Below are 14676 nucleotides of genomic sequence, written 5' to 3' on the forward strand. Positions count from 1 at the left end.
CTTTAAGCTTCTATAAAAGTTCTCATTAAAACCCACTTGGAATTTCATTATTGTGTTGGGCCGATAAAATATATTGTGCTCACTTTGTTAAAGATGGCGCTGCCCACGTGGAAGTCCATTGCCCAGGTGATGGTGTTGGTTGCCCTTCTTGCTTGGGATGGATGTGATTATATTAATGTGTATTGGGGTTGGGCTGTGGGCAGGCAGGATCCTTGTAGCCTGAGGCTTGGTTTTGGGACTAAGCCTTTCCCACCCTTTTTGATGTGGGGTGGTGCATTCTCCTGAGGAATCCAATTATGCCTCAGATAAGTGTCTTTGTATCAGAGACTTCCTTGTTTGTATATTGGATTAAAGGTTTTGGTTTCTACACTATAAAGTGGGGCAGACTGGGAGCTTACTCTCTTTCAGTTCCTGAGAATAGCATTAGAGAAGAGAGCAGAGAAAGGCCACGTGGAGGGGGCCAGGAGAAGTAGCCAAGATGGCGGAGTGCTGAAAGAGAAGCCAGTTAGTGCAGAGTTTGTGCAGGGAGAAGGAAATGGAAAACATAGGAGAATAAGGCTGGTGAGGTAGACACGTTTGATTCTAGGAAACTTGGATAATCCAGTAGCTTTGTGAGAGCTGAATGAGTGGGTTTTGGAGCCCAGTGTGTGTTTTTACTTGCCCAGTGGGTACAAGCTAGGATTAAAGATAATGGCCCACCAGTTCGTGGCTCTGTTGTTTATTATCATCTTTTCGAATCAAATGCAAACCTACAAGGGCCAGGCGGCTGTGATGGTGGCCTCAGCTACTGGCCTTACAATCTGATATTATTAACTAAGATGAGTGCCCTTCCTTTCCCCCAAATATGAGCCCGACCCCTTACAGTGACTCACAGAGTAAATACAGAGCTTTCATACTGCTTTGCATATAGAAGATGCTCTGTAATAAAATAACAAAACTGATATCCTGAAATCTATAGCTTTAGATATGAAGAGAAGAACTAATGAAAAGACAACTGAACCATAAACCAAAAAATCTTTGGTTTGAAGGCTGGATCTATTACTATCTCTTCTAATATCAGACAAATACTTTTTCTCTCTTGGTCAATGGAGAAGGTATTAGATAATCTTTAAGATTCCTTCTAATAATTCGGAGACTACTACCCACAAAACCTTAGCATATGGGGTCAACTAGTGAATCTATATTGTGTAGTTGGACATTTCCTGACATTCTTGGCAATCTGCAGGATAAAGACAAAACAAAAAAAGAAACAAACAAAACCCCAGAAAATGTCACTCCTAAAAAGAATTTGTAGATTTAGCATCAAAATCTTATTTCACTGAAGAAGAAATTAGTTTAGAGAAGTAAATTATTTTCCCCTGTCGCACAAATAGTTGGTAGCAGGACACAGGTTCCAACCCAGAGTTCTCATCCCCCTGGGAGAGCTTTTTTCCATACGAACTAAGAATTTCAATATCTAGCAGACTCAAGAGGCTGAGTTGAAGGTAATGAAGAAGAAAAACAAGGAAACAAGGATGTGTTTAGATCTTTATCTGAGTTACTTATATGTGGTGGAAGTAATCATTGGGTTTTTGAAAGGCACTATAATTGTAGTGTAAGTGAATTGTGGTTCAAACATGCAGGTGGGCAAAAATTCTAATTTTCTTTATTTTTTATATAATTTAACCTACTGCATATGTTGGATTTTTGTTCTACGAAGTGGTAGAAATTTAATCTTGGTCATTTTAGGCTTCCTCTCCTTATTCTAGGTTTCCATCTAAGTGCTGAAGGGTTTAATTTATGCTATGGCACTAGGAGGCATCTGGTCCTCTCCTGCCATTTAACCACCCAAAGAGATCCCCACCACAAATCTGATTTATGTTGCTAGCTCTGCTCAGTCATCCCTCATTTTCATAACCAAGAGGTCTGGTTCTCTCTGTGGGTCTCCCTTGTCTCCCTCTGCAGCTCCTGAGCCTCACTGGAGAGTCTGTGAGGCCAAGGCCCTGTTTGCATACACCATATAGTTATTTCCACACTGGACTTTGTTTTTTGACAAAGCTTTTCTGGAAAACAAGGCACAGGCCTCTCTGCTTTCTAATTCTACAAATCTATGTAAGGATTTGATTATCCTCCGCAAGATTTTGATCTGGGTAGAAAATGTGGCAGAGCAACATTTTTAGGGTCTTATAATAGCTACATATACATTGTTTTGTGACTCAATTCTCTTTTTAATTGAGAAATGGTTTTTATTTTTTAAAATATTTTAACTATAGAAAATTTTGAACATGTAAAATAATATAACGAATCAATGTATCCATTATCAACTTCAGCAAGCATCTACCTCAAACCAGTTTTTTATTATCTATACTCCCTCCCATTCCCACCAATGTTATTTTGAAGAAAGTCTCAAACATTATATCATCTCATTTTTTAACATTCACGTAATTTCTAAAGCAATAATTTTCAACCACTGTGTTGCAAGAAGAACACTGGTGTGCCTCAAGAATTTTTTTAAGACCTGACTATTAGTATGTAATACCTGGCAATTGAGTCAGACACACTGACCTCTTTTTCCTTAGATTGTCAAATTAAAAAATGACACCAGACAACACAATAATAGCTTGTGTTATAACTGAATCAAAGCTATACGTATTTTTTTGTCAAATTGGAAAAAACAAAATATAGTTTTGGGTATGCCGCAGAATTTTTAATAATTACATTATGTGTACCATATGATAAAAAAGGTTAAAAATTGCTTTTCTAAATGATAAAAATTTTTTTAAAAGAAAATATACTATGAGTATAAAAATCCAATAACAATTTTCTAATATTATCAAATATCTACTTAGTATTTCCATATTTTACACTTAAAATGTCTAATAAACATTTTGCTTTTTAATAATTTGTTTGAATTAGAATCTAAACAAGAAGGATTCATTATATTTGATTTATACATCTTATTAACCTATTTTTATATATAGATAATAGCTCCATCCAATCTTCACAGTCTCCCACTCCAAAATACAAAAATAAAACAAAACAAAACAAAAAAACATTTTTCCCTGGCTGGATGGCTCAGTGGATAGAGCATCAACCTGGCATGCTGAGGTCGTGGGTTTGATCCCTGATCAGGGCACATATGAGAAGTAACCAGTGAGTGTACAACTAAACAGAACAACTAAATAGAACAATGAGTTGATATTTCCCATTCCCTCTCTCCCTTCCTTGTCCCCATTTTTTTCTAACAACAAAAACACCTTGACCTCTTGAAGAAACCAGGTCATTTTTCATGTAGATTGTCAGGAACTCTCTATCTGGACCCCAGGTGGAGAACCTCCTTCTCTACCGTTCTTTCCCCCATATATACAAACTTACCAGATCCTCCTAAATCTATTGTTCAATTTCTTTTCTATTTTCACTTATATTAGTGTATGACACATAAAACCCCCAATCTGAGTGGCTTAACACAATAGAAATGTATTTCCTCAAGTTAAAGTTTAAAATAGGTGCTGCTGATCTTCTGAACAGTTGCTTTCCTCCATACAATGATAAAGAGACCTGCACTGTTTCACGCAGTGATACAGGGACTAGAGTTTTCACTTTTATGGCTCTGCCATGTCTAACATATACTTTTGCATTTGTCAAGCAAGTTTATTCAGTCCAGCCAGCCAGCTGAAAGGTAAAAGGATCATGTATTATCTCATTTGGAGATGTTTATTTTTTTTTAATTCCCCAGCCTGAATATGGTACATATCAGTTTTGCTCATATTCTGCAGCAACACCTAAATGTACAGGAAGTTGAGAAATTACACTGGGCTGTGTGCTAGGAGAAAGAGGGAATGGAGTTAGTGTAAAATCAGCTAGAATCTGCCCCTCTCCAAGAACTATAATTTTGAAGTTCACAAGCAAAAATAATAGTCTTTTTTGCAAATGTTGGGGTTTTTTTTTAAATATCTTTCCTTATTTAATATATTTATAGGCATCTACTTTGGTTGGGTAGTACCATGGCCTTAGAGTAAATGTTAGTTAGTGTTGAGGAAGAAAAATATCAGATATAATTTCAATTTTTTTCCTGCCATGCAATCTAGTATTTTTTAAGACAGGTTTATAGCATAGCTGGATTGAGTATAGCTCCTTGATTTACCACTATTTAGTTGTGTACTCTTGGTTAATTTAATTTTTCTAAACTTCACTTCCCGCTTTTATAAAACAAAACTAATCATGTCTTATTTCATATGCTTGTGGGAAGAAATGAAAGAACATAAGCAAAGATTTTAGTACAATGCCTGATATGAAGTAGAATCTTAATAGATGTTAGGTATTCATAGTAAAGAAAATGATTAATTTTTATCTGATTGTAAGCCATTCCCCATTACTTTAAGGCTGATACTATCTAGTGTTTTCAATTGTCGGTCCGCAGACTGGTCTGCCAGAAGTTTCTTGTCAGTCTGCAAAAGAGTTAACCACCCTGATATTGTATGAAGATTATAGACTCAAAGATCTTAGTTGAATTCACTTTTTTTAAAAAAAAATTTTTTTTATTCACTTTATAAAGGAGAGAGAGAGGGGGAAGAGAGAAGGAGCAGGAAGCATCAACTCCCATATGCGCCCTGACCAGGCAAGCCCAGGGTTTCGAACCGGTGACCTCAACATTTCCAGGTTGACGCTTTACCCACTGCGCCACCACAGGTCAGGCTGTTGAATTCACTTTTGCTCAGGGTGCTTCATACCCTAGTGATCCCTGAAATAGCTCTTCTATTTTCACCTGTCCCTAAGTGTAAAAATGTTAAAAAAAAAAATCACTGCATAGACCAATACTCTTTACAGATACATACAGTTTTCTGAATGTAGTCATCAAAATCTACCTGAAAAGTTTTGAATATCTGTCTCCTCATTCTGAGTACAAAATACTATAAAAGTCAGTTGCAGCAGAGTTGAATGAGCTATAAAAAAAACCCCTGCAATTTTGAATAGTATAGATTGTACTATGTTGATTATTCACACCTTTAAGTGTATTATTTCCTTTAAAAAATAAATTCCATTGGAATGATTTTTATTTCTGCTCTGATTCTTGTTTCTATCTTGTTTTGCTTTGAACTTGTCAGCTTTTTCCCTTCAGCAATGTACACAGATCAATCTCCAAATGGCTGGAAATGAGAATTTGTCAAGGTAACTCCTGCTTGGCCCTTCCTCACTGCCAGGCTCAGAGGTCCAGCTGGAAACAAGAGCAGCTGCATTGAGTGCCCTAGTTCAGGACACTTCAGACACAGCTTTAGCTTTATCCCGTTTTAAGTACAGACATTTCAGGATCCCATGGAATGGGACATGACCCATCTACTTTATATTTGGATGCTACTTTTATTGAAGATGGACCGCAGGGGGAGGGGCAGGAAGGGATGGAGTAAGAGCCTCTTGATGCCAGGTCAATGATATCTGTATTTTTAGAGTACCTTTCATTTCCAAGAATGTGTCCACTAAATCTCAGTATTTGCTGACATATCAGTTCCTCAAATATTGCATGGTTAAAAAAAATTTAGATGGTGATGTTTTACTTATGTTGAAAAAAATGTAAATCTAATTAGCAATTGGACCTGTCCAGCTTTGTTGGTTGCTCACCTCCCAGAAAGCCTTCTTTTTTAGGGTAAAAGGGAGTCACCATTCCACTGTTCTGGTAACAGCCTGTGGTATGTTCAAGAATAAGTTATTGTAGAATCATAAGAATTGGATATGAAAAGAATAAACAAAGCAATCCATTCCAGCTTCAGGATGCTTAAGAAGAATCTTTAGTCTGTGCTCCAGACTGCACTGGGCTGATTTTAACCAAGGCTAACACTCTGTCAATTTCATAAACAAAAGCATAGCAATGTTACCTGTCTGTCCACAGTTAGATTTGAATGAGTTGGCTACTTTCTTCTGCCATTTTCTTTCACAGGACAGTTATCTGTTGATAAAACCTCAAGTCACCACACATAATGAGACTATATAGACATATTAAAAATAAACCAAAAATTCAATATAAAGTACTTAAATCAATGAACAAGGAGATACAACCAATTAAAATATGCATGACAGGAAATACTTTTTAAGATAATGTGATTCATCTTGTCATTATCATTCTGAATACTTATATATTAGTCAAATTTGAACTATAGAGTCAAAATATCAAGAAGATAAATTGATCTCTAAACCAGGACTCATAATTTTACTAAAGAAAAATGAAGACCTAGAGAAATTAAGGGGCTTGCTTAAGGGTTCCCAAAAGTTATTTGTAGGGTTCTTCACTGTTCTACAAACCAAGGGTCTTTATACTATAGATAGATATGTATAGAAGCTTGGTTTATAGTATCAGTCTTAAAGTAATGGAGAATGATTTCTAGCCGACTAAAGTTTACAAGTATCTCTGTTATCCAATAGCTTCAGCAGGATTTGGTACAACATCTGGTGAATTAGAAGTCTCTATAGAACCTATGATTAAAGTATGTTTGTGGTAAAATGGTTGGCATGGGGAAAATTACCTGCTTGAAAATACCATCAACCTTATGTCAGTTACTGAAGAAAATTGCCTCTGAGTAGGAAAATCAATTGTATAATATTAGTGCCATCTCTGCCTCTGCACTGTTGGGTGAGATATTGTAATTACTGAACTTCTCTAAGATGAAGGGATTGAATTAAACTATTCCTGAGGCCCCTGTGAGAGCTCCACAATTAATAAATCAATATTTATTTAAGGAATTTTGCCCATATGCTCAGTGAAAGATTCTTTCATCATATCAAGTTTAGAGCATATTTTTTCATCTGAAGAAATTAATGAGGAAATGTTAACCAGGCTTATTGATTTATTTTACAAACCACTATACTCTCCATAATTGTTGTGAGGTTATTCCCTAATGCTATAGACTCTAGAGTCTAGAGTAACAAATGTCCACATTGAGTTCTGAAAAAAGTCGAAGACTTGAAAAATAATATAAGAAATAAGTAATCTCCTATTGAAATGGCCTCTATTTACAGAAGAATATTTTGGTTAGAAATTTACAAGCATGGAAAACATAAAATAAAGGGTAAGAAATGAAGGGCGGAGAATGACTAAAATGTTGTGGGAAACTGTTAGATTGAAAGTTTCTGCAGTGAAGTGAAGGAAAGGTGATCTACTTGCTGTGAATATTGCACAGAATGCCTGGAACAGGCGACGCCCTCACCATTTCCACAGCATAATGTGGTCAGAATTGCATTTTGAGATATTTATCACTACAGAAATCTGTTGGATTTATAATGTATGTGAAGTAATTAGTAGTATTTTACAGAAACAGGCATCACAACTAATTCTGGAAGGCATCTATTCACTTAAATTTTTATGAGTATGTGCACTAAATATTGAACTGTTTGATATTAAAAAATAAAATTATAATAAAATACAGTCTAAATATATGTCAGACAAGAATCTTTCATAACTTAGAGATTAACAGAATAAAGTCTAACTTCTTCTCCTGAAGTTTTCAACTTTGTGCACCTATATTAATCATGAGTTTGTAACTCATTATTGCACCTACTCATTTACACACTTGACTTTCTCTACTGAACTTATTTTTTAGAGCTGAAACCATATCTTATCTATCTTATATCCCAGATAAGTCTGTTTCTAAGACATATTAAATGTTTCACATGTTAGGTCATTTTCTCACTGCTATTAACATGACCCTGTGTTACTTATCCTTCAGGCTGGAATAGGCTGGGATTGGGTATGAATGATGGACAACAGCCTTTCATTCTGTATCTACATAGATTCTTCTTTTGTGTCATTATCTTTATGATTTTTCTATAAGTGGTGAAATTAGTAGCTATCAATTTTGCCTCTCTCAAATCACCTTTAATCATACTACTTGCTGAATAAATTCTCAGGTTAATTGACTTACATAGCTTTCAGTATCCTAGTCTCATTGCCTCAAAGCTCTACACTTTCTAGTTTTGTGATTAACCCAATGAAAGAGTGGAAACTGCGTAAAACCCAAGCTGGGATTACTCAGTATGTGGAAGCATTGAATCAGGTATTCAATGGAGTTGTCATATTTCTATAATTTAGACCCACTGGGGACGAGACTTTGGAAATTACCAAGTTCACTATTTTCAGTTTAAGGATGGGGGTGATATTGTTCATTCAGCTTATTAGTGGAAGAACTGAAATTAAGACTTTCATTTCTGGACTCTTAATTTAGAGCTCTTTCCACTGAACATTTCCATCTCTTTCTAGAGCTAAAGGTTTAAATAGTCAAAATTGCTGAATACCTTTAAATGGCCACCTGATGTAATTCCATGCACTATTATGCTTCATTCCTCCTGGGGTCATTGCAACACCCAACCCTAATCCAGTCATTTTCTGACCAACCCAAAGACTAAGAAGGTATCTGTGTTACTGAGTGTGCACACATTGGTTACTACAAGTATCTGCAGTTTTAAGGACTCTCCGTGGATCGCATTTCCTTGCAAGTTGCACTGCAGTGACCCAGACACAACACTGACAGCTGTGATGTAAATAAATAAAAACAGAGTATTTTGATCCTAATGGGGGGAAGGGTAGTGAGAGGTTGAGGACAAGAAGAGAAAGAGGCAGACAGAATGAAACAGCCACAGCTGTGAAAAGAACAGATGCTGGCCAGGAGAGAGTGAGAAGGGCAGAAGTGAGAAGGGGAGGAGAGAGATTAGGGTTCCACCAATGTCAGAAATGTTGAGGCTCTTGGAAAAAGATACACATACTTGGGACAGGTGGGAAGTGTTTACATTAAAACCAGAATATCAAATGCCTTTCTAATGCTAGCCAGATTATGGAAGACCCAAGTTGACCCAAAGGAAAAAAGCTGAAGTCCTTGCCCAGAAAGCCCAGTACAGAGAGAGCCTTCAGAATTCTTTATATTCCATTCAAATTACTGAATATCAGCTGTGTGCATCAACACACTGTGCTGTATGCCAGTGGCTCTCAAAGTGTGGTCCCCAGAACAGTAGCATCAACATCACTAAGGAAACTAATCCACATACAAATTTTCTGGCCCCAATTAGATCTACTAAATAAAAAATTCTGGGGGTAAAGCCTGATTGAGAAGTATTTCAGGTAATTTTGATGTATGCTCAAGATTGAGAACCTTGGCTCTATGTGCATGATACTGCTCAGCTTCCTCAAGGTTCTCCATAACTGGATCACCTTTGTTCAACAGGCCTCCACTCAGCCTTACACCTTACCCCTCTGGGTTCTACGGGACCCATGTTCTGACATTACTAAGCACTAGTCTCCCCACAGGGGCAACAAAGGCAAGAGACTGTACAACATGTACTTCCAACAAACAGAACAATTAAACCCACAGGACAAAACCCTGAAATCCATGTATTGAGATTTTGTTTAGTAAATGGTGTCCAACACCCTCTTGCTGCCTTCAACCAGATATGGGCCCAGTGCATGCACAGCAGCTTCCATCTCAAGGTCATTTTGATAGCTTTCTGCAGTCTCTCCTATTTGAGAACTACCAATCATTTTTCATTGTTAATGAACTTGAGCACATCGATATCTAGGGGAGATTTAGAAAATTTGATGGGAGGACATTTAGTTTAACATGAAGAAAACCTATTCTCCATTCCTTAACATTGTTTTAGGTGTTGGTGATACAGTGTCTAAGAGCAGAGACTTAGTTTCCAATACTACCTCTTCTGTAATCTTTGAGCCTTGGCAATCACTCTTACTCTTTCATCCCAAGTTTTCCCTCCTATAAAATGAGGGTCTTGATTAGAGAGGATACTGAAAGTCCTTTTTGAGCTCTAACAGGTCATCTCTCTGTAGTGGACCTGGCTGTTTGTACAGCCAATTGTAGAAATTAATTGATGATTTTAAGTTTAATTTTTCTATGTGGTTTGAAGGGCTGGTTCAGTATGGTCCATCCATCTGGTAGCTCAATTGGCATGACATGGCACAAAGATATCCTCACCACTTTGAAGAAAATGACTCAAAGTACATATGGCTTTGTACCAAATAGTGTTATGGCCTCCACTAAAAGGAAGTTAAAAAATGATTATCAAAGAAGCTTTCTTAGAGGCAGACTAGAAAGGAGTTTGTAAGTTCAAGAAACCATCTCACTTCCTGGATCCATTTCCATAGGTTCTGCCCAAATGTCAAACACCTCAGCATGTCTAAATGAAGTCTCACTTTGCCAAAGAAACAATTCTAAAATTACAGAATGTCAGAACTAAAAATTCCTTAAAAAGGAGAGCAGGAGAGGCCCTGGCCAGTTGGCTCAGTGGTAGAGCGTCGGCCTGGCGTGCAGGAGTCCCAGGTTTAATTCCCGGCCAGGGCACACAGGAGAGGCACCCATCTGCTTCTCCACTCCTCCCCCTCTTCTTCCTCTCTGTCTCTCTCTTCCCCTCCCGCAGCCGAGGCTCCATTGGAGCAAAGTTGGCCCAGGCACTGAGGATGGCTCCATGGCCTCTGCCTCAGGCGCTAGAATAGCCCTGGTTGCAACAGAGTATCACCCCAGATGGGCAGAGCATCATCCCCTGGTGGGCATGCTGGGTGGATCCCGGTCAGGCGCATGCGGGAGTCTGTCTGACTGCCTCCCCGTTTCCAACTTCAGGAAAATAAATAAATAAATAAATAAATTTTAAAAAAAAAAGGAGAGCGGGAGAAAATAATTATTTATTTAGTATTAACCCTGTGACAGAAACTATGTTAGATGCTTTACTATGAATATAATTACATTTTACTTTATTGAGGAAATCTAGTCATATCTTTCTCACTTTGCCAAATGGGGAACTTGAATTCTCAGAAAAGATATGTAAGGTGAAAGATCACACAATGACTTTAGGAGTAAACCCAGGACTAGACAGACCCCCCAGTGCAGTGATATTTCTAATCAGCTCTGTTCTCTCCAAAAGGTCATTATTCTCCCAGAAAAAATTAGCAACAAAACAGAAGAAAACATTTAAAAAAAAACCTATTTTTTACTTCTACTGCCCATTATAAAACTAACAGCATTTTAAACCTTGGGAATGATGAAATTCTCAAGGATAGTTAAGGATTCACTCAGTAGGGTACTCAGGCAATTGCTTTAATGTCAGAAATTCCAGGGTAAACTTCCAAAAAGATTCAGTTCTTTCATACTTCAGAAATAACAGTAGCCACTATTTGTAGAATAATAGTAATAGAAAAATGTGTTGATTGCTGACTATGTGTCAAGCACTGTGGCACTGCTGAAGGAGGTAGAAAAATATTATTAATGCTATTTCAGAATGGAGAAGCTGAAGCTTAGCAAGGTTACAGAACATGCCTGAATTCAAACAGCTGAATTCAAAATCAGCATTTGAATAATTTGGTATAATTGCAGATCCTGATCTTCTAACCACTGTTCTATACTCCTCTTTGGAACGAGTGGTGATAATTAATGCCTGTGATGTCCTTCGGGGCTTATAAATCTTCATACCTCCATCTTATTTAATTCTCATAAATGTGGGAAGATGTCATGATAGGAACTGTAAAATCCCATGTAAGGGAAAGGGATGACAAACTGAGACCATTTAAGGTTAAGCAACTGGTTTTGGGTTTTACAGATGAAAAGGGCAGAAACAGAACTTCTGATCCCTGGTGCACAGCAGTTTCCCCTACATCACAAAAACAGACCTTAGCTGTGTTACGATCAAGCCTCAGACCAAGTTACTACATAGAGAGTTATAGGAGACTTCTCTGTCTCTGGGAAAGATGAGAAAAGGTTGAAGAGTAGTACCCTGAGGTCAGGGCAGTAGAGTAATACCCAATGCTCTCTCCTATCCTCACTGAGTCCCATGTGGATTGGAATAGCCAGTGAGGCACTAGTCATTCCTATAAATTATTATTCCTAGAACAAGAGTGGGAGTTAGAGTGGTTGCTATTCCTAACCACCAACAAGCATCTCTTTTGCTTGGGTTTCTTGTTTTTCTGTCTATAGTCCAGGTAGATCTTTAAGCTCTGACGTCTGCTTATTCTGTTGGCCCTGGGTGGCCAGTTTAAAGAGAGGAGTGAGTAACCCTCTGTTTCCCCTTTATCAAAACCTCCCAGTAATAGGGTCATGACTGGCCTCCTTCTTGGTTCCCTAGCACCGAGCACCACACTCCTTCTACCTGACTCTACTAAATGAGTTTCAACATTCTTTTTGGCAAAGTATATTTTGTAATCGAATGAGTCTACACTACACATTAGAATAAATTTTAAAAACAAAATATAAAGAATTGTGTTAAATTTAATTCTTAAGTGACATTGATTTTTAAATAAATAAAAGTGCCTTTTTTCTAAGAAAATTTAACAGATGCTGAACTTCTATTCCCTGAAAAAAAAGAGCATAAAACAAACAAATGAAACAAAAAAGAAAAGAAGAGTTTATATAACCCAGTCCTTAAATTATTCAAATATAACTTTAAGTAAAATGTTTTCATTGAGTTTTAATGGTAAATAAAATTATTTTGCAATAACTCCATATTTTACTCTATTTCTATATGTCCATATCTACTGACCATCAAAAGTCTAATTATACATTTGTAAACACACACACAATATGTAACATGCATATTGTCATAAAATATTAAGCTATAAAATGCATCAGTACTTATGAGAAGCTACAAATGCAAGAGCTGATTATCAATCTCTTCTCTTTTCTATTTATATAACTTTGAGTAAGACTTTTAACATCACTTGTCCTTAGTTTTTTAGACTTATAAAATAGAAATAATAGTCTCCGTTCTGCCTCCTTCACTAAAAGCACAGAATTGTTATAAAGATAAAAAGAAATCATTTATATTAAACAATTTTGTAAACTATTTGGTACACAGGAGGCATTTTACTTTTTTTTATTATATTTTTTTCTCTTTTTAAACTTTTCTTCAACCTTTGAAGCTGCCATCATATTATTGATGTTGCTTTAACTGGTTTTATATCTTAGGAATATATGACTTGATGATGCATAAATCTGTTTATCATTAGTGTTGACTTTTTTTTCAGTTTCCTATAACTTGTTACCATTATGTAATTGATTCAACAAGAGTCATATCATTTGTAATAGATATATCACAATAATATTACAAATGATAGGTATATCATTTATAAAGAGTGTGAAAGACAGGAATCACTGGGGGCCACTTTAGATTACTGCCTGCCATAGCCATTCTAAGCATACAGAATTCGCACTGTATATACACATACAAAAGGCACAATAACCCTTAATGCCAACAAAATTTTAAATTGTTTTATTTATACAATGGTGGCAGCTGTAAGATTTGGAGAAAGTTGTTTTATCTCCCTGAACCTCAGTTTCTTGTTATTAAAATTAGGTTAATAATAGCCCCTTTGTATGCCTTGTAGGCGACTGTAGAGAACAATAACAATGGGTCCAAGTGCAACTGATAAACTGTAGAAAGTGGTCAAGAATGGAGAGAATGTGGTGTCATGAATTTGCTGGCCCTTGTGGCGTTTGCAGGTAGACCTATGCCAGGGACCAGGGCCGGCATTCACAGTCCATGAATCATCACTCAAATGCTCTGTCATAAAATGAAAGGCAAGTCTGAGCTATTCTTTGATTTGTTGTGGTTTTATGCCCTTTCAAGCCACACCTACCTTCATAAGAACCAACAACTTTAGAGAAATTTATTTGACATGCTCATTCTGTTGAGTATAGCAACATTAGGTCCAACCCTATCTTGGTTATTCTGTTAATGGCTGGCACCTGGTTTTCAAACTTGCCCTTATATAACCTGAGTTCTAATTCAGACTCAAACTTTAATGAAGACAGAAACCTTGCACATCAGGGCAGAGCGCCCTTGTTCTCACCAACCTCCAATCAGCACAGCTTGGGTGTCCAAAGCTACACAAAAGAATCTAGTGTTGCATCAGTTTAATGACCAGGCAGAGGCAGAGAACTCTTGCACCAGGCTCATTATCGTAACCCGATTTAAGGGCACAGAGACCACAAAACCATGGCTGTGCGTGCTGCTGCAGGTACCTCAATAGTCCTCACTCCTGGATCCTCGGAGAGACAGGGAAATGTTAAAAAGCACAAGCCCTCGGGCAGCCTCTAAGGGAACTACTGGAATGTTGTTTATCTTCAGACCGCAACAACTGGTCCAGTGTTTCACAACAGGAAGGTCTGTCCTGGAGCTCAGACATTAAAGCTTAGAGAAGCAAAGCCTGAAATAACCCCCTCTTCTCTTCTACCTTCTGTCTTCCCCTCTCCTAGACCCCGCTCCCATCCAACAATCCAGATTAAAAAAAAAAGAAAGAAAGAAAAAGAAAAAAAAAAAAGAAAGGCACAGCTAGGGCTGTGACCTTGAAATAGGTACATCTTTCCGAGCAGTTTGCCGTTCACCTAATACTCTCACTTGGGTGAGACACGGCCTGATCCAACAGGGCTTTAGGTAATAGGGGAACCAGAAACCAGGCCTTTTTTTATTGTCTTAACCCCTTAAATTCATAAAATGTACTCTTTATTCTACAGCATCTGTGTTTTTGTAAGTTCAGATAGATTCTCTCAGATCTCTGGACTGAGAAGAAAGAAGAAACCGGTTATAATTGAAATTCGAAAATAATAGTCAATGCCTGGTAACTTCACTTTAGCTCCATGTGACTTGGGGGAGTTGGTTTTAAAAAGTCCTAACAAGTAGTTCTGTGATCTTGGATGAACAGATTAACTTCTAGGAGATGGA

The sequence above is a fragment of the Saccopteryx bilineata genome, chromosome 8, assembly GCF_036850765.1.
Source record: "Saccopteryx bilineata isolate mSacBil1 chromosome 8, mSacBil1_pri_phased_curated, whole genome shotgun sequence".
Classification (NCBI taxonomy): Eukaryota; Metazoa; Chordata; class Mammalia; order Chiroptera; family Emballonuridae; genus Saccopteryx; species Saccopteryx bilineata.